The sequence below is a fragment of the Urocitellus parryii genome (assembly GCF_045843805.1).
Source record: "Urocitellus parryii isolate mUroPar1 chromosome 13 unlocalized genomic scaffold, mUroPar1.hap1 SUPER_13_unloc_11, whole genome shotgun sequence".
NCBI classification, from domain to species: Eukaryota; Metazoa; Chordata; class Mammalia; order Rodentia; family Sciuridae; genus Urocitellus; species Urocitellus parryii.
In genome coordinates, this window is record NW_027551763.1 from 1,088,226 (window position 1) to 1,115,024 (window position 26,799).

Sequence of the window (26,799 nt, forward strand, 5' to 3'; positions counted from 1 at the left end):
ATTCTCCATGGTATAGAAAAGAAAACACCTGTCCAGGTGGAGATGGGTCAAGGTGGTCACCGTGTAATGCCTCATACAGCTTCTTCTACCTAAAGGGGCTATGAATTTTTTTTTTTCTTTTTTGGCGTAAAAAAATTTTTTTTTTAATGAGGCTTGTGTTCTGAATTTCTTCAGCTTCGTTTCAAAATCCTATGTTTTCCTCTTCAGTTGTATTTGTGGATTTCTCAAAACTCACTCTACATTCTCAGTATCCCTCTTAAAAGATGCAGCTCTAGTTGAGATGCACAATTGGTCACAGGTTTTGCTTGATGCTGACCTTTGTTCAAAGGTAGCACAGACTTACAATGTTGGCTGCTTTCATTGCACAAAATTTTAGCCCTTTCTTTTGATTAAAAGAGAATTCCCATGAGATTAAATGATTTCTTCTTGCAGACACAAGTGCTAAACCAGCCATTTATTTGGGCCCATGAGTAGAAACATAATTTCCATCATTACAATAGATTTTATTTTTAAACGACTTAATATATGACTTCTTGGAGGCCTGATTTGTCTCTTCTTTGAGGTGAAAATATTTGTTACAACCTTGTTCTGCTGCCCAATAAATCAAAATGTTGAACCTCTTGTAATAAAAATAGTTGCTTTGAAGTATGACCTTAAATGTCTAATTTTCTACCGGCAGTAATGAGGTTTTATCCAGCCATTTTGGGGGACTGGGTTTTCTTTTCTTTCTATTTTTTTTTTCTGTCCTTTTGTTTTTTTAACATGTGGACTGTCTAATAACAGGATTTTTGTGTCCCAGATGTTTTGGCGAGAGAAAGCAGTAAGCGCCAGTACACATCTCAGACCTCCATACCACCCAAGTGGCTGTGATGTCACTGGCCAGCGTGAGCCTCTCCAGATGATCTCTGCCCTCCCCTTTTTATTTAATGTTGTAACCCTTTAGTCAGCAACACGAAATAGCAGTAATTCTTGTGTGCAGCTCAAATCCAAAATAGAGGGAAAAGAATCTAAAGCCATACAGAAGTTAAACCCATGTGGTATTAATAAGAAGAAAAGAAAGAGATTGTTTAATTAAGTAATGAGACTCGACTCCCGGGTGGTTAATAAGGTAATTTGCCACATGATTAAAGGTAGATGCAGGGAGAATTTCTATGGTGACGTTCTTGCTCAAACGGATGCTCTCTGGAAATTGGGATTGGTAGTCGCTTAAATACTACAACTCTTTCAACAAGATAAGGGAACAACCAAAAGTGGCTTTGGGAATTCAGTCATTATTAGCTCAATCTTTTCAAAAGGACAGAGGGGACACAGCCCATTATGGAAGACCACAGTCCAGCATGGAGCAGTCAGAGTGAAACTGTTCCTCCATATTCTGGGCTGAGACCACAGGGACATTAAGTGGTCATGGAACAGAGACCAGGCCCTGCTCTGACCATTGCCTGTAATGAATTGAAGTTGGATAAACCAAAGACTCCAAGACACTAGCTCATTTTTGAAATGCTTCAAGGTCTTTACCACTGACCTTCCTGCTCCTGTCTATCCTCCTGAGGATCGCACTGGGCATGTCTCCGATGCTTCTTGAAGTCTTTTCCCTCCCTGGGGAATTCCCCTTCTTACCTTTGCTGTATTTTCTGATGACAGGGCCTGAGGCAGACCACCAAAGGCCTCTCTGCTGGGTAGACCATGAGGCTGCACAGCTGCCAGGAGTGAGACCATCTTGTTCCAGAGTGCTCTTCCAGGTGCCCATGTGCTCAGAGGCCAAGCTGTCCTAGCTAGACTTCAGCTCCTGCCTGCTACTCTCTGTGTGATCCTAAGGGTCCTCCTGCTTCTTACCTGAATGGAAGTAATGATGCATTCTCCACCTCATGTAACTATAGGTGCTGTAGTTCAAATGTTCTCTCAACTGTGAAGTGCTCCATACACATGGTGGATTACTGCCATGGTCTTCTCTCCTCAGTATTCTCCAAATGTCCCTGGGGAAGCCTTGTTTTGAGGCAACAAGGTCCCTGCCAGCTCTTATAGTCCATAATTAATCATTCATCTATCCATTCATTCAACAAGTATTTAGTGAACTCAGGCTATGGCAATGGATAGAAAGGCAAAATCCTTTTCTGGGGCCTGAATTCTAGGTAAATGGCAGAAAATTAATAAGAAAACAAATAGAAAAATCAGAAAGTATAATAAATGCTATGAAAAAAAATAGATAATTGTAACAGATGAGAGCTGCTTTAAAAAGGTATCAAAGAAGGCATCCTGATGTGGGATATTTCTTTCTTTTTTGTTACTTTTAGTTATACATGACAGTAGAACATTATTTTGACATATCATACTACATGGAGTATAACTTCCCATTCTGGTGGTTGTACATGTTGTAGAGTTACACTAGTAATGTATTCATATATGATCCTAGGAAAGTTATATCTGACTCATTCTGTCTTTCACATTCCCATCTCCCCTGTCTGCACCCCACTTTCTCCTATCCAATTCAGTGAACCTCCACCCCCAACACCTGTTGTAAGTCAGCATCTGTTCATCAGAGAGAACATTTAGCCTTTGTTTTAGGGATATTGGCTTATTTCACTTAGCATAATAGTCTCCAGATCTATTTATCGCAAATGGCATAATTCCATTCTTCTGTATGTCTGAGTAATATTCCATTTGTATATGTACCACCTTTTCTTTATGCACTTATCTGTTGAAGGGCACCTAGGTTGGTTCCATAGGTTGCTATTGTGAATTGAGCTGCTATAAACATTGATGTGGCTGTGTCATTGTAGTATGCTGATTTTAAGTACTTTGGATATAAACCAGGGAAAAATCACATGGTGGTTCCATTCCAAGTTTTCTGAAAAATCTCCATACTGCTTTTCCAAGTGGTTGCACCAATTTGCAGTTCCACCAAGCAATGTGTGAGTGGACCTTTTTTCTCACATCCTCCCCAACACTTATTGTGGCTTGTATTCTTGATAATTGCCATTTTGACTGGAGTGAAATGAAATCTCAGTGTAGTTTTAATTTGCATTTCTCTAATTGCTAGTGATATTGAACATTTTTTCATATATTTGTTGACCATTTGTATGTCTTCTTCTGTGAAGTGTCTGTTCAATTATTTTGGCCATTTATTGACTGGGTTATTTGTTTGTTATTTATTTGTTTGGGGTTGTGTGTGTGTGTGTGTGTGTGTATGTGTGTGTGTTAAGTTTTTTTAGTTCTTTATATATATTGGAGATTAACACTCTATCTGAGGTACAGGTGGCAAAGATTTCTACCATTCTCTTTATGTTCTTGATTATTTCCTTTGCTGCAAAGCTTTTTAGTGTGAAACGATCTAATGTGGGACATTCCAACCAGCATATAATAGATAAGACGGAGCTGCACAGAGTAGCAGGAGGCCCATTCCAAGGAGAGGGGTGCAGCCTAGAGGTTTGAAATAGCTTGCATGATGAAGGAACAGAAAAGTGGCTGGTGTACTTGAGCACAAGTCACTGACATGAGATCAGAGAAAGGGTCAGGAGCTCAGGCAGGCAGGATCCTTCAGGCCATGGTACATGTGCAAGTTTCATTTCAAGTACAAATGGAGCTACTAGAGATGCTAAGCAGACATGGGATGTGATCTGATATACATTATTAGACTATCACATGGGCTGCCATATGGAGAATGAAATTTAAGGGGGCAAGATGGAAGAAAGAAGACAAAGAAGAGAGTATTGACATAATCCATAAGGGCGATGAAAGTGGCATGGGCAAGGAAGACAGCAAAGGATAAAGAGAAGACTGAGAAAATTGGAATGTGGTTTGGAGGTAGAGCTTAAAAGACTGAGGGAAAGGTCTGGGTTGCTCCCTATCCCATTGCCAGGGGTAGACCAGCTGGGCACAGTGGTCAAACCAGAAAGAAGAGAAAGAAATTCCAAAGAAGAGTTTTTCTCTTCTGTGATTTATTCCTCTAGGAAAACTGCTTTTGTAGACCTCTTAAGTAGCCTCGTTGTTTTTCGGTCTGTTGGGAAAAACAACGTTTCTACATAAGCCATGTTCTGGTCACATATGGCTAGTAAATGAAAATCAATATATTGATTCCTTTGAAAGGGCACAGGAAACCAGGATGTGTTCCAGACAGAAGATCGTCTTGTTTCAGGTTGACCCACAGACTCCTCAATTCAATTAGTGTAGTTTCTGTCAGCCAGAACTTGACTCAGACATCTTTAAGCTACTTGGGCTTTACCTAGAACTGAAGCCAAACATCAAGGAATGCATGAGAACTACAGCATTCTGGACTCATTCATAATTCATATTCTCTCTCTCTCTCTCTCTCTCTCTCTCTCTCTCTCTCTCTCTCCCCTCCCCCCTCTCCCTTAATTTTGAAATAATTTCAAATTTATAGGAAAATGCAGAGAGTTTTCCTTCACCCAATTCTCCCAGTGTTACATCTTGATAGCAATAAGCCCAGGATGTCGACTTTGGCCTGATGTCTGTTGTCTGTGTGTAGCTCTATTCTGTTTTATCACATGTACAGATTCCTGTGACCACTATCACAATCAAGACACAAACCTCCACAGAGACCTGCTGGCGTCAATGCGTGACTAGTATGAGTGAAGTACAGAAACCTGATCTCCCTTTTAGTCCCTCTGTGCCAGTCTCATCACACCCATGTAATTTACAATACAACGGCCTCGATATTTTCTCTACGTACACTGAAATATACTTCAGACATGCCAAAGTTTTCACTTTGACTGTCCAACATAATTTAGAAAATCGAAGAACAGAAGGAACATCTATGGGTGTTGACTCTTTCTTTTACTCTTTCCATTGTTCTTTCTTCCTTCCAGGTGTTCCAAAATTCCTTCCTTTACCATTTCCTTTCTGTGTCAAGAATACCGCTTAGTTATTTGTTAGGGCAGGTAGGTCTGCAGGTGACAAATTTCCTTGAGTTTGCCTTCATTGAGACCCTCCCTTCCTGAAGGATAATTTCATAGGATAGAGAATTCAGAGCTGATAATTATTTTCTTTCAGCTCTTAAAAATGCCAGGTCACTCCTTTCTGGCCTCCATGGTTTCTGATGAGGAATCCACTGTCATTTGAGTGGATTTTTTCCTCTGCAGGTTAGGTTATATTTCTCTCATGCTGCTTTCCATGTGTTTTGGCCTTTTTTCTTTAGTTTTCTGAAGGTTGATTATACAATGTCTCTTTGCATGGATTTTGTTGCTTGTCAATGCATTTTTATGATGACTGCTTTACAGTCCTTGTGAGATAAAACCAGTGTGTGTGACATCTTGGTGCTGATGTCTGTTGGTGCCCTTGTGCTATGGTTTGAAGATGGGTAGTGACCCCTGAAGTTCCACGTATTAAAGGCTTATTTTTCAAGTGACACTATTGGGAGGTGCTATGGACCTTTAGGTGAGGCCCTATGGGGACCCCTAGGTCATTGATGTATGCCCCCCTAAGGGGACCCCACCTTATCTCTTTCCCTTCCACTTACCTTCCATGAGGTAAGCAGTTTGCTCCTCCACACACTCTGCACTTATTTGCCACCAGAGGCCCAAAGCAATGGGTCCACCCCATCTTGGACTGACACCTCAAAAACTATTAGTGAAAATAAACCTTTTTTAAAAGTGAATTATCTCAAGCATTTTATTATAGTAACATGAAACTGACAAATATACCTCTATTCTCTTTCATAAAACATTTTAATTTTGACATTGTCAGATGAACTCAACAGTCCCATTTGCCAAGAATAATCAAGTTTGCAAGTTTTCTGTGGATTTCTGAATATTTTGGACTATTTCAGTTTTTGTTGCAAAACACAGGCATTTTTCAGTGGTTAGGAGCACAGGCTTTGGCATATGATAGACTTAGGTTGAAACTATTCTACTACTTACCAGCTCTATGACCTTGTTCAAGTTACTTGACTTTTGAGTCTCAATTGCTCATCTGTCATGAGTTATGAATACATTTATTATTAAAGTATTTGGGAGGGAAGTGATAGATCACTGCTTTCCAAATTGGCCACACCAATTTGCAGTCCCACCAGCAATGTAGAAGAGTACCCTTTTCCCCACATCCTCTCCAGCACTTGTTGTTGTTTGACTTCAGAATAGCTGCCAATCTTACTGGAGTGAGATGGTATCTTAGGGTGGTTTTGATTTGCATTTCTCAGACTGCTAGAGATGGTGAGCATTTTTTCATGTACTTGTTGATTGATTGTATGTCCTCCTCTGAGAATTGTCTGTTCAGGTCCTTGGCCCATTTGTTGATTGGGTTATTTGTTATCTTATTGTCTAATTTTTTGAGTTCTTTGTATACTCTGGATATCAGGGCTCTATATGAAGTATGAGGAGAAAAAATTTGTTCCCCTGATGTAGGCTTCCTATTTACCTCTCTTATTGTTTCTCATGCTGAGAAAAAACTTTTAATTTTAAGTAAGTCCCATTTGTTGATTCTTGTTATTAACTCTTGTGCTATGGGTGTCCTATTAAGGAATTTGGAGCCCGACCCCACAATATGTAGATCGGAGCCAACTTTTTTCTTCTAGCAGACACAGAGGCTCTGATTTGATATCAAGCTCCTTTATCCATTTTGAGTTAACTTGTGTGCATGGCCAGAGGAGGGGATTCAGTTTCATTTTGTTGCATATGGATTTCCAGTTTTCCCAACACCATTTGTTGAAGACTCTATCCTTCCTCCATTGCATGCTTTTAGCCCCTTTATCAAATATAACATAGTTGTAACTTTGTGTATTAGTCCCTGTGTCCTCTATTCAGTACCGTTGGTCCACCCGCATGTTTTGGTATCAGCACCATGCTATTTTTGTTACTATTGCTCTGTAATATAGTTTGAAATCTGTTATCACTATACCGCCTGATTTACACTTCCTGCTTAGAGTTGCTTTTGCTATTCTGGGTCTTTTATTTTTCCATATGAATTTCATGATTGCTTTATCTATTTCTACAAGAAATGCCATTGGGATTTTGATTGGCATTACATTAAACCTATAGAGAACTTTTGGTAATATGGCCATTTTGATGATATTCGTTCTGCCTATCCATGAACAGGGTATATTTTTCCATCTTCTAAGATCTTCTTCCACTTCTATCTTTAGGGTTCTGTAGTTTTCATTGTATACATTTTTCACCTCTTTTGTTAGGTTGATTCCCAAGAATTTTTTTTTTTTTTGAGGATATTGTGAATGGAGTGTTTTTCCTCATTTCCGTTTCATAAGTTTTGTCGCTGATATACAGAAATGCCTTTAATTTATGCGTGTTGATTTTATATCCTGCCACTTTGCTGAATACATTTATTAGTTCTAGTAGTTGTTTTGTAGACCCTTTTGGGTCTTCTAGGTATAGAATCATGTCTTCCGCAAATAGTGATAATTTAAGTTCTAATTTTCCTATTTTTATGCCTTTAAATTCTTTTGTCTGTCTAATTGCTCTGGCCAGTGTTTTGAGAACTATATTGAATAGAAGTGGTGATAGAGGGCATCCCTGTCTTGTTCCAGATTTTAAGGGGAATGACTTCAATTATTCTCCATTTAGAATGATGCTAGCCTGAGGCCTAGCATAGATAGCTTTTACAATGTTAAGGTAAGTTCCTGTTATCCCTAGTTTTTCTAATGTTTTGAACATAAAGGGATGCTGTACTTTGTCGAATGCTTTTTCTGTGTCTATCGAGATGATCATATGGTTCTTATCTTTAAGTCTATTGATGTGGTGAATAACATTTATTGATTTCCGTATATTGAACCATGCTTGCATCCCAGGGATAAATCCTACTTGATCATGGTGCACAATTTTTTTGATGTGTTTTTGTATCCGATTTGCCAGAATTTTATTGAGGATTTTTGCATCTAGGTTCATTAGAGATATTGGTCTGTAGTTTTCTTTCTTTGAGGTATCTTTGTCTGGTTTTGGAATCAGGGTGATGTTGGCCTCATAGAATGAATTTGGAAGAACTCCCTCTATTTCTATTTCCTGAAATAACTTGAAAAGAATTGGTATTAATTCTTCTTTAAAGGTTTTGTGAACCTCCGCTGTATACCCATCCAGTCTTGGACTTTTCTTGGTTGGTAGTCTTTTGATTGCTTCTTCTATTTCATCCATTGATATTGGCCTGTTCAAATTGTGTGCATCCTCCTGACTCAGTCTGGAGAAATCATGTGACTTAAGAAATTTATCATTGTCTTCACTATCTTCTATTTTATTGGAATATAGGTTTTCAAAATAATTTCTAATTGTCTTCTGTATTTCTGTAGCACCTGTTGTGATATTGCCTTTTTCATCCCATATATTAGTAATTTGAGTTCTCTCTCCTCTTTGTTAGCATGGCTAAGGGTCTGTCAATCTTATTTATTTTTTCAAAGAATCTTCTTTTAGTTTTGTTAATTTTTTCAATAGTTTCTTTTGTTTCAATTTCGTTGATTTTCGCTCTGATTTTAATTATTTCTTGCCTTCTGCTACATTTGCTGTTGTTTTGCTCTTCCTTTTCTAGGGCTTTGAGATGAAGTGTGAACTCATTTATTTGTTGTTTTTCTCCATTTTTGAGGAATCACCACCAGGCGATGAGTTTTCCTCTTAAAACTGCTTTCATTGTGTCCCATAGATTCTGATATGTTGTGTCTGTATTTTCATTTGTCTCTAAGAATTTTTTGATTTCCTCCTTTATGTCTTCTGTAACCCATTGATCATTTAGTAACATATTGTTCATTTTCCATGTGATGTAGGATATTTCCTTCCTTCTTTTATCATTGAATCCAGTTTCATTCCATTATGATCAGATAAAATGCATGGTATTATATCCAGTCCTTTATATTTACTGAGGGTTGCCCTATGGCATAATATATGGTCTATTTTTGAGAAGGTTACATGTACTGCTGAGAAAAAAGTATATCCACTTGATGATGGTTGATATATTCTATATATATTAGTTAAGTCTAGGTTATTGATTGTGATATTGTGTTCTATAGTTTCTTTATTCAACTTTTATTTGGAGAATCTGTCCAATGGTGAGAGAGGTGTGTTGAAGTCACCCATAATTATTGTGTTGTGGTCTATTTGATTCTTAAACTTGAGGAGAGTTTGTTTTATGAATGTCACAGCACCATTATTTGGCGCATAAATATTGATAATTATTATGTCTTGTTGGTGAATGGTTCCTTTTAACAGTATGTAATGTCTTTCCTTATCCCTTTTGCTTAACTTAGTCTTGAAGTTGACTTTATTCCAAATGAGGATGGTCATCCCTGCTTGCTTACAAGGACCGTGTGCGTGCTATATTTTTTCCCAACCTTTCACCTTCAGCCTGTGTATGTCTTTTCCAATCAGATGTGTCTCCTGGAGGCAGCATATTGTTGGATTTGTTTTCTTAATCCATGTTACCAGCCTATGTCACTTTATTGGAGAGTTTAAGCCATTAACGTTTAGAGTTACTATTGATATATGGTTTGTACTTCCAGCCATGTTTGATTATTTATCTTTTTTTTTAATTTAGTTTGTTTCTCCATGATTAGCTTTCCCCCCGCCCTCTGTCTTTACTGAGGCATTTCCCACTGATGATTTTGGTTATTGTTTTTCATTTCTTCCTCGTGTAATGTTTTGCTCAAGGTGCTTTGCAATGCTGGTTTTCTGGCTGCAAATTCTTTTAACTTTTGTTTATCATGAAATATTTTTATTTCATTGTCATACCTGAAGCTTCATTTTGCTGGATACAAAATTCTTGGTTGGCATCCATTGTCTTTCAGTGTTTGAAATATGTTATTCCAAGATCTTCTCGCTTTCAGCGTCTGTGATGAAAAGTCCGCTGTTAACCTTATTGGTTTAACACCTGAATGTAATCTGCCCCCTTTCTCTTGTAGCTTTTAATATTTTCTCTTTGTTCTGTATATTGGATATCTTCATCACAATGTGTCTTGGCATTGGTCTACTGTGATTTTGTATGTTTGGTGTCCTGTATGCACCTACAATTTGTATATCTGTTTCCTTTTTTATTTCTAGAAAGTTTTCTGTAATTATTTCATTCAGCAGGGTACTCATTCCCTTGGGTTGAATCTCTATATCTTCCTCTCTCCCGATGACTCTTAAGTTTTTTTTTTTTTTTTTTTTTTTTTTTTTATGTTATCCCATATCTCTTGGATGTTTTTCTCGTGATTTTTTAGCAGCTTTTCTGAGTTGGCTAGACTCTTTTCAAGATGATATATTTTGTCTTCATTATCTGACGTTCGGGCTTCTACTTGCTCCACTCTGTTAGTGACACTCTCATTTGAATTTTTAATTTGGTTTATAGTTTCTTTCATTTCTAGAATTATTGTTTGATTTTTTTTTTATAATTTCTATCTCCTGATAAAGATGCTTAACTTCTTCTTTTTTCTGTTTATGTGATTCATTTTCAATGTGTTCTTTCACTGTTTGAATTTGCTATCTCATAACCTCTTTAAGGTTCCATACCATCTATCTAAGGTATTCCTTACGTTCCTTATTTGACCATTTTTTCTGATGCCTCTAGGTCCTCCTGAATATTTAGGCTGTCCTGCATTGTTTGTACTCCTTTTCTTCCTTGCTTTTTCATGCTACTCATATTACTTCTTCTTCTGTTTGACTGCTGAGTTACTGTTTATGCCTATAAATTTATTTGATGCTTGGGAGGAAAGGTATGAGAAGGGAAGGGAATGAGTCACTAAAGAGAATGAGAGTAAGCAGGTAGAATTCAAGGAAGGGGGAATAAGAAAATTGAAAAGAAATGAAAAGACAAAAGAAAAAAATAGAAAATAAAAAAAAGAAATTTAAAAAAAAAATAAAAATTTAAATTAAAATTTTTTTAAAAAAAATTTTAAAAAATTAAAAAAACAACAACTAAAAAATAAAAATTTAAACAAAATTAATAAATTCAATCTTCGAGTTTGATTTTAACTTCTCTTCCAGTAGGTGGTGCTGTGCCCACCAGGCCAAGCTTCTCCTCTCAATAGGCAGGAACCAATCACTATGCAGCAGCTCCTCCTCCCAGACTGGGCGGGTCTCCAATCCTGAGTGCCTAGGGCCTTTTCTTGTGTCTAGGCACTTCCCCACTTTTCCTCAAGCCAGGCCCTGCTCACTGGTGACCCTCACCACAATACTGGCTACACTCCAGGTCTGCTGCTCCTGGGAGCCCCGTTTTCATGAACGACTGGGCACACTCTCCCTGTTTGCCATTCCCTCAGACCCTAAGTTTGTAAAGCTTGAGGCTGAGAACCCTCAGCAAATTTTGCTTGCCCTCCGGTAGCCACGCCCCCGTAGCTGGTGCCAGAGACCTCAGTTGTCAGTACTGGTGGGAGCGGTATCCTGGAGTTCCATGCCGCAGGTCCCGCACCACTCCTGATTCCCTTGGTCTGGCTATCGCACTCAAGGGAGAGCTGGGAGGGACCCTAAGGTTTCCCCGCTGTGAGGAGAGGGAAGGCTAGGGGATTACACACCTGTCGCCGCTGGTTTCAATGAAGTTATCTCCTCCGCCGCATTCTGGTGACATCAGTTCTCTGCCATAGTGGTATCCCATGCAAATGGTTACAGTTCGTTCCCTTTGCCAGGTGATCAATGCAATGGGTGGTTCCTGACTGTCTCTCCCAAGCCCCGTTTCAATCCTGTGGCCACTGCCTATGAAGGCTCAGTTGGCATTAACCTCCATAGGATCCGAAGGGCCGACCAGTTGTTTCAGTGGGATCTTTTGGTGCTCAGTCACAGCAGTTTGTCTGCGAGAAGCAGGCGAAAGGGAGCTTGAATTCAGCCGATCCGGGCTTGGTGTGTGTTCTGAGAGGCCCAGACTGTTGCCCCAGATCCATGTCAGCTCAGCATTGCCTAGTGATCCTGAGCAAGCAGCATTTAGACGGTTTATGACTCCCTATGCCCGCGCAGCTTAAGAGGTCAGAGACTTGATCTCTCTGCGCTTGCCGCCATGTTGGATCTCCCCTCTATGCTTATTTTGTCTTTGTGATTCCTTTTAGATATTTTCCTTTAATCTGCCATGTTTTTCAATAATCTAATAGCATCTTCTTTAAATTTATCTATTATTATAATTTCAGATATTATTAGACTTTTTAGTTAAAAATAACTATTTTTTTTAAAAAATTCCCATTATCTTTAAAAATTCCTCTATTTTTTCTGTTCCCTGAATATATTGATCAGTTGTGTTAAAGTTCTTGTCTACATAGTTCATAGCTGAGCGACCCCAGGACTCTGTTTCTCATAGATCTTCTTTATCACTTATGTTGTCTCTCCTCTTTACATTTTTGTATTTTAAAAGACTGGCAAGATTCACACTTAACTTTTAATATCATTCATATACTTGTCAACAGAGACAGCAATAACAAGGTGAAGTTTTCTAACAAGAAATCTGCAACACAGAGTTCTCTCTCCCTTAGGGCACCAGAATCATATTTAAATTTACATTTTTTTTAAGATAGATATTCAGTTACTCCCAGAAAAATTGCATTTGGTCAGGTTTGGTTTGCAGTTTTAGCAGGTTTTACTGAGGTTTGGTCTTCTCTCTAGTTCACCTCTGCTACTGGCGTTTAGTTCCATCTCTAGGTTCTCCCTGAATGATGATGGAAGACCTACTTTTTCTTTTCAATTTACCCTTGATATAATCAGCCAACAATCTCAAAATCCCACAATCCCCTCCCTTCCCATAGATGGCTAGATGTGTGTTTCAAGGCCTTCAATTTCACCATTCTTACCTCCTCCCTCCCAGGCAGATGTACCCCTACACTGCCTCACTTGCTCCATAACCATGAAGGTGGGCTCTTTCTATGAGACATAGAATGTGGTAGCCAAATTATTGTGGAATAAATTTCAAAGAAACATGAATAGCACAAAATTAAGGAGTATAGTGAACCCCCAAGGGCAGAGTGCTCAGGGAACTCTAAGTTTCTGTTGAAAGTCAGTGGTTGATATTGACTGAGTACACACACTCCAAAAATGTAGGAAAGTTTGCAGAAGGATTTTAGAATTCAGAAGGGTTTCCATGTGGCAATTGGTAGTTTTAATTGATTCTTATTAATATGAACAATTTCACCTGTCACTAAACAAAATATATGAAAATGAAGTCTTATTTTCTGCTGAAGGTGTCAAAGATACCACAAATAAAAATTTTTGGAAAGAAAATATCTGGAGAAAAGTCAGTCTGTTGGATGGCCATCAGGAGGTAGCTTCATTTTGAGGCAGAGTTTCCCTTTTTTAATGTTTCTTGTTTATGTTTAAAGCATTACTCAATGCCTGCCTTACAAATATTATGTAACACTTAGGTGAAACAAATAAATTCATATGTAAACACCAATCATGTAATTTATAAGCAACAAATGTGTATTTTATATGAATAAAATACATGAAAATATTCTTTTCATTTAATGTGGTATATGGTATAATTTTACCATCTATTAACTCACTGGTAAAAATAATCTCTATGATTTTATCTACTCTATTTCCTTTACTAGGTTTCGGGCTAAATAGAGTGGAGTTACCATTAAGTAAATCTAGAAAGTAATCTCCAGTGATGACTGCAACGTGCACTTCTACCATCATGAAATGTTCCTTTGGCAGAGCTGCCCAATATGGTGGCTTCTAGCTACCTGTATGGCTGTTCAGAATTTGAATGGTGGATGGCAAAACTCAAATAAAGTACCCAGTTTTGGTTTTTGTTTGTTTGTTTTTATCGTATTGAGTTTTAAGTAAGTTAAACTTAAATTTAAACAGCCACAGGAGGTCAGTGAGTATCACAGATGTAGAGTGACCTTACCAGTTAACATTGTCTGAAATGACATTTTACAGAAGCCAGATTCTACTCTTGACTTATAAGAAAGTATATAGGGTTCAAATTCAAAGGTGCTTCCTCATTTAGGTAAGTTTTCCTAAAATGGAGAAACTTCAATTCAGAGCAACAAATTCAATCATTGATTAATGCTTTGCTGAATTTTTTAAAAAATACTTTATTTACATTATAATTATACATAATAGCGGGGTCATGCATGCATGAGATATTATTTACTCCATGTCATTCCTTAGTATTTTCTCTTCCCATCCCCTTCTCCCGCCACCTATTCCTCTTTCTGAACTGGTCTTCTATTTTTTTTTTTATTTAATTTTTTAAAAAGATACATGCTTAATCTACTAGTTGAAAACAAGTATTTAAAAAAAAAAAATTTATGAGAGGCCCGCCCCTCCGCCCCAATCTTTCTGCACAAACTCGAGGTGGACACCCTGCGGAGCCAAGAACTGGGGTTTGGCTGACTGCGTGGGGCGGGGCAACTGAGGGGCTGGCACTGATCTGGCCCTTTGGCTAGTGAGGTGGCGTAGGTGTGACGTAGCCGTTCCAGTTCCGCGTGAATCACTGGACTGGGCACCCGCTGCTCACATCAGGTATCAACACTTAAGGCAGAGAGGGAGTCCATGGTGAAGCCCTGTGAGCCTGGCCTGCGGATCCGCCTGCGGCGCGAACGTAGATGAAGAGGAGGAGGAGCTAGAATCGAGGCTGCGGTGGATCTCCTGGGCCCAGCCAAGGAGAGGCGTCTTGGCGGGGCAGGGGTTAGGGGCGCCCTGATGCTGCAGGAAGTGACTTGCTACAAGGGCGCAGCCGCCCTCCGCAGGGCCTGCGACTAGGAATTTCGGCTGTGCCCAAGGACCGTCCCGCGGTCTCTCATGGGCCTGGGTGAAACTTCAGAGATGAATGTATTTGTAGATGATCCATAATTTGTTGGTATTATTATATTGAGAGCAGAACAAACAATAAAAGTGGAAGTTTTTCCAGAAAGAATCTCTGAGGGTCAACTGGAAGTTACTTCGTAAAGGATCTTAAAAGGAATATTATTGATGTGTTTAAACCTAAATCAGAAGAGCCTTAGGGTCAACTGAATCCAAAATGGACCAAGTACGTCCACAAGGTCTGCTGCCCTTGCTGCTTTGGCAGAGGCTGCCTGCTTCTTAACCAAGGGCTCGCTTGACCTACCTTGGGATGAAAAGCTTCATCTGGACATTGTACCCAAAACAAATGTGGTTTGGCTTGTGAGTGAGACATTTAATATAGTGCAATTGACCATGCAAAACCTAGAGGCAAAAAGTATGCCTCACAGAAAGTGCCAAAAGTGGGTAGAAAGATTTATCAGATAGGACTCCCTCCTAAGATTGGTTCCTTTCAGTTATTTGTTTAAGGTTTCAAGGAGGCTGAATATTGGCTTAGGAAATTTGAAGGTGATTCTTTTCCTGAGAATATTAGAAAACAAATGTTTTGGATTACATCATCAGAAATATAAACAAGGCGAATGTTAACTGATTAGTCAGCTAGGAAAAGGAGAAATGTAAAAAGGAAAGCTGCCATGAGGGCTCAAACTGGATCAATGATAAACAATTACTTATTAAAATAGTTGCAGTTGATAAGGGTCTAGCATTTCCTTTTAAACATCTTGAATGGAGAGCATATCCATATCCTTCCTCAAGCAAAAGTTCCTTTTCTGAAGAAATCAAAAACTTGGTTCTGCCATGTATTTAGGACATGAACCTTGTGCAAGATCTTTATGAACTTTTTAAGACTCACAAGTTTTAACAAAGCTTTTGAAAGTCAGATGTTTGTAATGAAGGGTCAGATCTTAAATCTTGCTCCACATTGAGAAATAAGAAGAGTCTTGGTCATCTAGTACAAATGCCTGTGTGATGTGGAGCACAGGAAAGGGGGAAGTCAGGGTTGGATTACTCAGTTGGGCAGCTCCTTTATCCAGACCTTCCATTGCAAGAAGTCATTTTTTTTCCCCCCTCGGGATACCAGGTGAAACAACCCTTGGACATTACTACAGCAATGTAATCTGCTGTTCAGAACTCCAGGTGCAAAAACTTCAAATAATTTAAGTTACTTTATAAAGATTACATTTTGAATGTAATCAAAAGTTTACATTTTTTTGTCCAAATATTAAATGTCTATAGCAGGGAAGAAGTGATATGTCTTCTACATTGTATTTTTGTAGAAAATTTGCATTTTGTGTTTTTGTTAGTTTAAAAGGTAAATTCGTGGTTTACACAGCTAGAGTGACTAAATAACTGTATAATTCCAAGTAGAAAAAAAAGATATTTGTTGACTTTGAATATAATAACTTTTTCTATATTTTTAAGCACTGATAAGAATGTTCTTGTTAACTCTTCTTACATTGTGTTACAAAGGCCTTTGAGGTTGGGTAAATCTAAAATCACTCTTGTGAAGTTTAACAGAGTAGTCAGTACAAAAATAAATAAGAATAAATCAACACTGACTTAATTTTAAAAGCTGCTATTTTAGAACTCGAGTAAGTGCTGCTAAAGTGGTCATTTTAGGAGACCTAAAAATTAAATATTTTGTTGAAGTGACAGATGACCATTTTTGTTTCTTTATTTGTTTTGTATCTTAGAATTTTTTTTTTTTTTTTTTTTTTTTTTTTTTTTTTTTTTTGGTGTGTGTGTGTGTGTGTGGCAGGAATTGAATCCAGGGGCACTTAATCACTAAGTCATATTCCCAACGCTTTTTATTTTTTATTTTTTATTTTTTTTATTTTGAGGCAGAGGCTTCCTAAGTTGTTTATGGCCTTACTCAGCTGGCTTTGAACTTGTGATCTTTCTGCCTCAGCCTCCCCAGCCACTGGGATTACAGGCATGTTCTCCCATGCCTGGCACCTTAGAGTATTTTTGATGAATTGTTTTGTTTTAGTAAGGAAAGACATCTAAAAACAAATGGATATACTCAAATGAGACTTGAGTGGAATGCTATAAATTTAAGATAGACCTCTAGTACTTTGAAATTTCATAATAACTTTAAAAATTCCCTTTTGTTTCTTACATGGGATCAAGTGATTAATCAGTACTTCAGAATAGTGGTCTAATTCATTATTAAAGTCATTGAAAAGCAAACCATAGCCCAGAGTGTATATTGGATTGCATTTTGGAGTTCTTATAAGTTCTTAAAAATAATAGTGGTGCTTGAAATTAAAAATGATTTTATAATTAGAGTCAGTTTTAGGTTATTAGCCCAAATTAGAGGGAAACATGAGAACCACAAATCATTTATATTTGATTTTGAAGCTTTTACATTTTATTTTGAATATCAGTATGTCTCATATTCTTGGAATTTGTAACACTATTAAGTCTCCAAGTGTTTTAAATTGAAATGAGCCTGAAATAAAGATGTGATTCCAGAGGAGAGAAGTTTAATTTCTTCTTCAATCTCAAAGCTTGTAATTAATACTTGGACTAAACTGGGCAATTGGTAGTCTAGGTCTTTTGGTGTTTTAGGTTTACTTTCATGATTTTTTTTAAAATGAGTAATTTTGTGTAAAAAGCATATCCAGGTGGTTATTCTAGGATGTAGGACAGACCTGCAGTTTCTCTTCCTCAAATCATTCTCTTGATGTCCATGGGTGTGATTAATGAGCATACTGCTTCCTTCAAGGAACTAATTGGAAACCTGTGTTTTCCTATCATCTACAACCTTCCATTTGCTCATTGTGAGATAAATGGAAAAAATGACTGGAAAATGAAAAATCAAAGTACTATCTTTAGGTAAATACTAGTAATCAAAATGTGCCTTTCAAAGATATAGCTAAAAGAAAGGATATAAGTTGTTGTGATGTGGGTCTGACTTTCATAAAGTGTTTTTTCAATACTTTGAGGATTCCTATGTTAGTTTTTATAATGAAGAATTTAGTAAGTTACTATCATTTTATATCTTAAATTAGTGTGGACTGGGATTGTGGCTCAGCGGTAGAGTGCTCACCTAACACATGTGAGGCCCTGGGTTCAATCCTCAGAACCACACACACAAAAAAAAAATAAATAAATGAATGAATAAATAAATAAATAAATAAATAAATAAATAAATAAAGATATTGTGTCCACCTGCAACTTAAAAATAAATATTTAAAAAAAATTAAAACAGTGTGAGTATATTTTTACATGTCTGACCATTGTACAAAAGTAAAGTTGAGATATTAAAATAAGATAAAAAATTAGGGTATATTTGCTATGTTTTGTAAACTTTCATGAACTTAATTCTTATTTAAATGTTCTGTTTTCTTCTATAAGTATATTTATATTGTCAAACCTGGTTGACCAAAGGTAATAAAACTCATTGTCTTGAGGCTAAAAAAAGAATTTACAAGTAACTTTTTATGCTTCTGTGTTGTTAACCATTGCATTTTCTTCTTTCCAACAAAGAGTTCTTGTTATTCTTGTAATGAAGAGACAATGTTTATTAAGAAGAACCAGAAATATCAATATGTGCATAGCTAACATGAAGATAATACAATATTTATATAGGGCCTTTGGGAAGTAACCGGGTTTGGTGGAGGTCATGATTGGGGCTCCCACAAAGGGATTAGTGTTCTTATGAGACAGCAGACAGCTTATTTTCTCTGTGTCACAGAGGGACACTAGAATGTAGCCATCTGTTAGCCAGGAAGAAAGCCCTCACCAGAACCCAACCGTGCTGTACATCCAAAACAGAAAAATCAATATTTGGTTGCTTAAGCCACCCAGCCTATAGTACTCGATATGACAATCCATGCTGACTACAGCATAGGCCATTTCTCCAATTTATATAAACCACTTCTAATCTGATTTCCATAGCCAAGGCCTAAAAGAAGTGAAACTTGTCAGAAGGAAAATAAGAATGGAAAGCAAAGGACATTGCAGGAGCTGTGACCTGATGCTCTTTTGGGTCATCATTGGAGGATTTTTCAGTGGTAGAGCCCTTGCCTCGCATGTAGTAGACCGTGGGTTCAAGCTTCAGAACTGGAAATAGAAAGGAAAAAAAATACAAGAATGAGAGGCCTAGACATGCAGGGAAGGGGTTGTCCTTGCATGACTGGGGGACTTCCTGAGCTTGTAGGGACCATGACCTTAACTGTGTGGGTGGGACAGGTCTGAAGCCTAAGAGTCAACTCACTTGAGTGGCCTCCTCCCTGACCAACCTGGCATCTGAAGAAGCCTCCCTCAGGACATTGGAAAGTTTGATGATAGAATTTTTCCATGACTGTACAACCAATTAAAGAAAATGTGAGATAGAAGAGTTTCTTGATAATTTCGTCCAGCAAATAGGAGCCTAGATATTCTGCCTCTTCTCTCCAGCACAAGGGATGACTAAGTAATAATGTACAGTTAACTATTTTGTGTGTGCAACTTTAAAAGACCATTTTAATTTAGCAGCAAAATGTGAGATCATTTATATCAAATGTGTCTGATTTTACCACTGAATGAAATCATTTCATATTTCTTTTTAAGTGAACTCATTAGGAGTCTAAAGTCTTCTAGTCCAGTATGTTGAGGTTCTGACCAAGATCAATCTAATAGTTTAGAATTATACCACTTGCACTGGTCACATTATCTATGTGAGAGACACAGAGTCATGGTTCAACAGGCAAAACCATCTTGAGACAGATCTCATGACTTCCCAAATTGGCAAGTTAAAAAAGAGAAAAACAAAATGTGCTGCATTATGGTGCACAACTGCAATCTCTTTGAAAAAAAAAATTATTTTTCTAGTCTCTCCACATAAAATGATAGAAGGCTAATGTTTAGAATGGCTTTATTTTTGTATAAAAATTATCTCACCCACTTTACCTCAGATTCCAGTAAAATTAACATTGGAAAAAATCGGTTTATTCCCTATTTTGAGTGGCTATTAAGTAACTGAAATTTTTATGCTTTATTTTCGAGTCTAGTAGCCCTACACCTGTAAGTGATATTTAGTTCAGAAGAACAAAAACATTTTTTTCTGTTCACACAATAATACCCAAAGTCAACACATTTCACACAAGTGTTCAAGGTATTTTTGGGCAAAGATATTCTATCAAGACACAATTAGCATGTGGTGAAGAGAAAAGATGAACTACTCTGTCTGATGCATCAATACCATTTAGTCCTTCACTATTTTCAAGAATTCCTTCCATTTGTTTGAAAAAATAATAATTTAAGATGATCACTCAGCAGGAATGCGAAATATGACCCAAACATCCTAATATCTTCTGCCAGGCCAAAAAAAATGTAACATTGTATTTAGTAAAATCTATTCATTCCCATTGCATGACTTCTACTTTATACTATTGTTTCAAATCCATTCACAAAGTCAATGGGTTAAAAGAGCACCCATTTGGTAGTTAGATTATTTTATCTAAAGCCATAATTCTAAGTATTCTTGATTTAAACTTCCATAAATTCTTAACTTAGAACTTTGGCCATAATGGCTAATTACAATAATTGTAAATGCTTAGAAGAGTAATTGGTATTTTAATGAACATTTATTCTGAACCCTATACATAAGAGAGTGGTTTAGTTTTTGTTGCATATCGAATATCCTGAGATGATGACTTTTGTGGTGTTTACTTGTGTTTTCTTGTTTAGCTGTAACCACTGTCAATATGCTTCTGGGACAATAACATAGACAGTTAGAGATTTGCATTCATCTGCATTGGATAATGAAGTTTTTACTATAGTTTTTATGCAGACGAAGAAATTAAATGATGAATCCTGGAATTTGTTCTTTTTACATTCTTTAATACTATTAGGAGAATCTCAGGGAAAAGGCTGATAAATATTAGAAGAATTATGGCCAACCATGTGGATATAGGAGACAGCATTTGAGCAAATATGAAATACATTTTCTGTTGTTTGAGAAAAGGCCAAATAATTTCTCCCCAGAAGGATGAGAAAAAGACATAAAAGGCTAAAGAACCCCAAATGATTTATCTATGTCCAGAATCGAGTATCCAAGGCAAGCTTCAGAGTTACAGTGAATACTAAGACTGTAAAAACAATGGTTCCAAAAGTCCAGTTTCTGTTTACTTTCCATTATCTTCTAGAGTTGCAGTCTGAAAGAGAAAGCAAGTCCCAAAGAAGAATGTTGTCCCTTCAAAGGCAGCCAGAAATGTTCACTCCAAGAAGGGGCCCAACTCTAGCATAGCATTACCAGAAATTTTCATATACAATCATGGGTGTGAGGTCAGAGTGTCAATGTTGATGTGCCATTCCAGGAGACTGTAGGCTAGAATGGGCAGGGAGGTGAAGTGGATATTCTACATTGTAAGTAGCATCATACAGTGGCTATTGTGAGAATCCCCAGAAGAACTAGTATAAAAACTGTGGCAAAATGAAACAAAGTTCTTATAGAAGAAATACCGTACAAGATGTGCTATTCTCACATAGTATAGATGTCAGTGAGCCAATAATAGTTTCTTTAAATGTTTAAACCTGGGAACAGAATAATTGCTGTTCCTGGTTGCTCAGCTACCTTCTTTGCCTTTAATACCTATGCCCACATGGGATTCCAAGATCATGCTAACATTGTTGGCACCATCACTGATGGACAGTGTTATTGGGCTGCCTTTTAATTCTTCACCATTCTGATAATCTGGGCTTTCTCTAACCGTGCCTTCCAGCAGCAAAGCACTGCAATGCACTTCATACAAATTTGTAGGAAAATGCTTTCATAATTGTTTGAACTACAGTCCTGACTAGAATTTAGTATAAATGAGAATGTGGAATCATCAATGATTAATCCATATTCTTGATGTTCTGTCCATGCTTTTTTAAGGCTTCTAGTACTTTTAGAAAATTCATGCAGCAATTTCTTCCAATATTCTAACAACAATTCATGGACTCGATCTTCTTTCCTTTCACTTTCTTCAAGAGATTTTGTGGCCAATCCTAAGAGCTCAGTGCAAGTTTGGAAAAGGTAACAGGCATAGCAGGTGGATTTGGCTGTCTCCATCTTGGCCCCAGTAAGCACCCAGACTTTCAGGCCGACTGCATGCAGAGTTTCACTGGTCTCTTCAGCTTGATCTTGTAGCTTGTCTTCCACTGAAGTGGGTCAAATTAAATTCATGTTTGTCTCAATATCATAAAAAACCTTTTCCATCTTTTTTCTCTGTCTTATAAGGCCATATTTGCCTCCATAAACTGTCTTAATTATTTCATACTCATCTGTAGTAATTTTTTACATTCCACATGAGCTAAAACTCAATTTTATGTTTTTTTTTTTTTTTTTTTTTTTACCCTGGGAAAAACTGCTGAATCTGCTCCATTAAAAAACAAAAGAAGTATGTTTCCTCCTTGAATTTTCACAATTACCCTCAGACATTGGTGGATGGAATCAAAGTTTAAGGTGTGAAGAAGTTCATACTCTTCTATTTTTTTTCTTTGGTTTTCTAGTCTCTTACATCCATTCTGACTTCCTAAAATTGTGAACCCATACTTTTAGCTCCTTTCACCCAAGCTATTTTATCTGCTGAGGAGAAGATACAGGTTAATTTAGCTTATTCTGTAGCTCCATCAACAGCATCATTTCTTTTCATTTCTAAACATAAGGCATGCAGAAAGTGTTCTTCTTGATTCTTATCTGTTTTGTCAAAATATGTTAAATGTCTAAAATAATCCATCAGCTTCCTGAGTTACACCTTTATATCTGTGCCAATCTATGCAGCATTCAATAAATTACATGATATTTTCAGTAAGTGTTCCAGTCTTATCTGTAAGCACATAATCCACCTGACCGAGTTCTTCATTGAGATCTGATGTGTTAACCAAGTCTCCTTCATTAATCTCTTCATCATAAAAGTTTTTATCCCATGAGATGAAAAAGAAGCCCAAGAATTTCTGCATTTCTACTGTGATATACATGGAGACAGGGATGATAAAGTTGAATAGAACCATAAAAGATAGGAAGTCCATGAGCATTTTCAAAACATTTAAAGTCTCCACTTCTTTCTGTGTCTTTTGGTTATACCAAGGTTCATTCATTATATGGGGTACTTTACCATACCTACAATAGAGTAGTGCATCCTGCAGCTTTAGTGAATAAAATAAATAAATATACCATCAAGGAGGCATTAATGTATTTTTCAATAGCAGAACATTTTTGAGATTTCCCTTAATAGTTCAGAGCCATTTTGGTTTCCATCCCAGTGTAAACAGCAACTCCATGTATCTTCTTCTTTTTTTTTTTTTTTAAATGTAGCTCCCTTCATCAAAAGATTTTCAGGTCCTAAAGGCCTGGCAACAGTCTCAAGACTATGACTATAGATATTGATTCGCCCAACACACTTGTATAGGTCAAGTTGAGGCTCTTCAATCACTGCTTGGAGGTTATCACTGGACTCAGCTGTACACATTTCAATGGTATCCCATACTGCATAATCTATCTTTCAGTTAGATTCCCCATCAAGACTAGCTGTAGTGACATAACAGGTTTCATCAATGGTACCAGATGATAGAAGAATAAGATCACAGAGGAAGGTTTCATCTGCATTAACTTCTACTACATCACCAATGTTATTTTTTTTCACTTTTGTTTTGCAGTTGCTTTGCATTTTCAGTAATGTAAACAGTGCTCTTGTTGACTTCATTGTTGACTCTGTGTCTCAGCCCATCTTTATATCCCTGTTTGATGGCTGTACCAGTTATAACAAAGAAAAACCTAAGTCCACTGGTAACTGGGCTAATTGGTGGGTCTACTGTGACCTATACAAGGAAAATCATGAGAAAACAAAAATTTGCAATCCTTCTAAACTGTTCAAACAGGTTCTTAGGGAGGAAATTCCAAAGTGTATACTTAGATGAAATTACTCTATTATCCCAAAATCTGTGCAATGTAAGCTTCTGTTTCTGAAACTGGATGACTGCCAACAAATACTGTGTACGTAACAACTCATTTCTCTTCTCAAGCACAATTCACTTTCTCTATGAGGTTGTAAACTCAGGCTTTGTCCAGTTTAACAGTTTTTAAGAATCTGATCAATAAAATGTGGCTTGAGGTTCCCATCTCAGGATAAGATGAAAATCTGTGGCTGCCTGCCCAAATTCATTTTGTCTCACCATAAAACCTTACCTGATTTTATCCAGAACAAACTCTGCAAACTTACTTTTATATAGGATGTCAAGATTGGCCCATGTTCTACCATGACTTTTCTACTAACATATTACAGTTGATCCAGTTCTCTGTGACAACCCACTGTGGGCTGATCATGTTGAAGACAACTTCAGAAGAGCTGGTTTGTTTCCGTGAGGACTTCAGTGTGGCTTGGAAGAAGGAATTGTGGAAGCGCCCTCTGGACCAGGTGCAGAAGGTGCTTAGGCTCCTGACAGGTATCTTGTAGACTGTATGGGACAAACAGTGTTACTGATGCCACTTCATTACCATCCCCATCCTCAGGAGAAAGTGGTGACTTACTGAGTGACTTGTTACAAAGTCCTAATTCAGCCAAATTGTTGAATCATGCAGTTCCCACCCTCTAAGCTGAGAGATAGCATATTTATTCCCTTGCCTTGGAGTGCCTGGCCCACCTCTTCAGTTGTATTCCTCTGCCTGCCAGCATCACCCCATCTCTCCTCACCTACATCTTCCATTTTGCATACATTGGCTGTGACATCTGGACTAGAAAGATAGCATCAGTGAATGGCAGCAGCCAGAACTATGTCTTGAGTCAGGAGCATTGGCTGGCTTGGGATCCTGGCTGGCCTGCATCAATAAACTCATGTCCAAGAACTTTGTGCTCATGGAATTCAAGGAGTATTTACTGCATATGTTCCAGCAGACTTTCTACTTCCTGCAGAAAAATCACCAAGGATAACAATGCCCATACAGTGAAGAGCAGGCTAGAAGAGCTGATGAGAGAGTGTGGGGATCCTGGTAAGGAACAGAAAGATCTGAGGTGGTACAGGAACTGAGACTGCTGTTTCTACATAGGCAAGAACAGAAGAGGTCCATGGAGGTATAGGAGTTACAATCGCCTTTTATCACTTGGTGTTGCTTGATAATTTTTACTATTTGACTTTTTCCAAGTGAACATCATGCAATGTATAAGATTGTTGTTATTGTGGGTTTTACACAAATGACAAGTTTCCATCAAAAGATAGGAGAGATGTGAATATGGGTCCAAGTTAATGTGGTGCACACCCATTTTGCTCTGTTATGGTTCCCTGGAATGAAGTCTAAAATTTCCCTGGCCCATTTTTTTAAAGTACTTTAAAAGATGACATCATCACAGTAGTCAGAAGAAGTGATCATTATTTATTTTCTTTTCAGACGATGTCATTTATGTGTCTTACAACTTGCAGTAACATGATGCTACTGCTGTATAAAGACAAGGGAAATTGGAAACATATATAACAATAATGTTGACAGTTCAGAAACATCTAAGCTGATAAATTGTATTGAATTAGAAAATATTTATAAATTTCCTGACAGTAAAAATTGTTACTATCTTAATCGGTTTTCCTTGGACTGTCTGTTGTTATTAAGTTATGCAGAGTTAAGCTATTTCATTTTACTTAAAGTTAAATAGCAGAATATAAAGACAACTGCCTAAAGTTAAGAAAGTTTTATGCTTTTATAAATTGGACAATTTTAACTGTGTCTAAAGTTTAAAAATTTGATACATAAGATTATTTTGGTTTGGTCCATTATAAACAAGCTTTATGTGGCATTTGTTTTGTATAAATACAGAAATTCATGGTATAGAATATTTTTTATGACTTAATGATAACTTTCTATATGAACACAGAGGTTTTAGTATTCACATAATTTCATATCTTTTCTAACTTTGGTTAAGAAAGTCTGTCTTATCTTCATATGTAAATAAAGTGTAGCTGCTCTACAAACCATCAAAAACATAATGCTGGAATTCAATATACAAATGTGAATATATTTATGATGCAATATAAAAGACACATCTACTACTTAAAAATTCTTTTATCTACTTAATCTACCAAAGACTATACGTGTTATTATTGAATCTGTATTTAGTATTGCTTGTGAGTACTTTAGACATGAAATTATGGGGATTTAAATAGAATCTGTAAAAATAATCAGTAGTAATGACAATAAAAACAATAGGTGATTTTTAAAAATATTTATTTTTTAGGTGATGATGGCCTTTATTTTTATGTGGTGCTGAGGATCGAACCCAGATCCTGCCTGTGCTAGGTGAGTGCTCTACCCCTGAGCCACAATCCCAGCTTTTATATGAACACATACTCAGCACAAAAATGCCATGAATCAGGAGCAGCTATGATGTCCACTTTGCAGACAAGGAAAGGGAAGCAAAGAGTGGTTTTTCATTTTCAAATATATGCAGCTCATATAATATTATATTCAGGGATCTCACTGTAGAAATCATTAATAGATCATGTTAAAATTATTTTTTGTGCTTTTAAAATTCTTCTCAGAATAGAGATGTAGCTCAGTGGTGGAGCCCTTGCCTAGCATGTGTGAAAACCTGGGTTCAATTCCCCAGAACCACCAAAAAGAAAAAAAAAAAAAAACATCTCATGGCGTTTGTTTTATGAGTAATTCATCTCTTTGGAAAGTGATAGTAAGATTCAGGGACGCTATGAAAAAGGTTGACAATATTCTTTTAATTTCCAGTTACAACCTGTCTCTCATTTATTAAACAACTACTTGGATGACTGAGATGTGGCAAATGCACCTTTTTCAAATTTCTATTCAGTTAACTAATACATTGTGATTACTACTACTATTAACATTAATTAAGCTATGGATAATGCTCTAAAGTTACTTTTTGCAATAAACTTCCCCCCCAAAAAATGAAAATCTGTACAAGGAATTCTGTATACAGGATTTGGTTAAGTGTTCTTTTTTCTCACTTTTAAGAATTGAAATTTCTGACATGTTAAGATACTAAAAATAAAATGGTGTATGATTACATTTATATGTAATATCCAGATTAGGTAAATCTATGGAGATAGAAAGGTTCATAGTGGCCAGAAGGTGGAGGGATGTGAGAATAGGAAATGACTGCTTAATAAATACAGGTTTTACCTT

General features: G+C 37.1%; 2 pseudogenes; one reads left to right on the forward strand and one right to left on the reverse strand.

Annotated features, from left to right (window-relative positions):
* The window catches only part of LOC144251334 (phosphatidylinositol 4-kinase type 2-beta-like), a 35,843-nt pseudogene extending 20,071 nt beyond the window's left edge, over window positions 1-15,772 (forward strand).
* Window positions 15,773-20,458: 4,686 nt separating this feature from the next.
* On the reverse strand, window positions 20,459-24,362 carry LOC144251335 (phospholipid-transporting ATPase IG pseudogene; annotated as a pseudogene).
* Window positions 24,363-26,799: the final 2,437 nt, after the last annotated feature.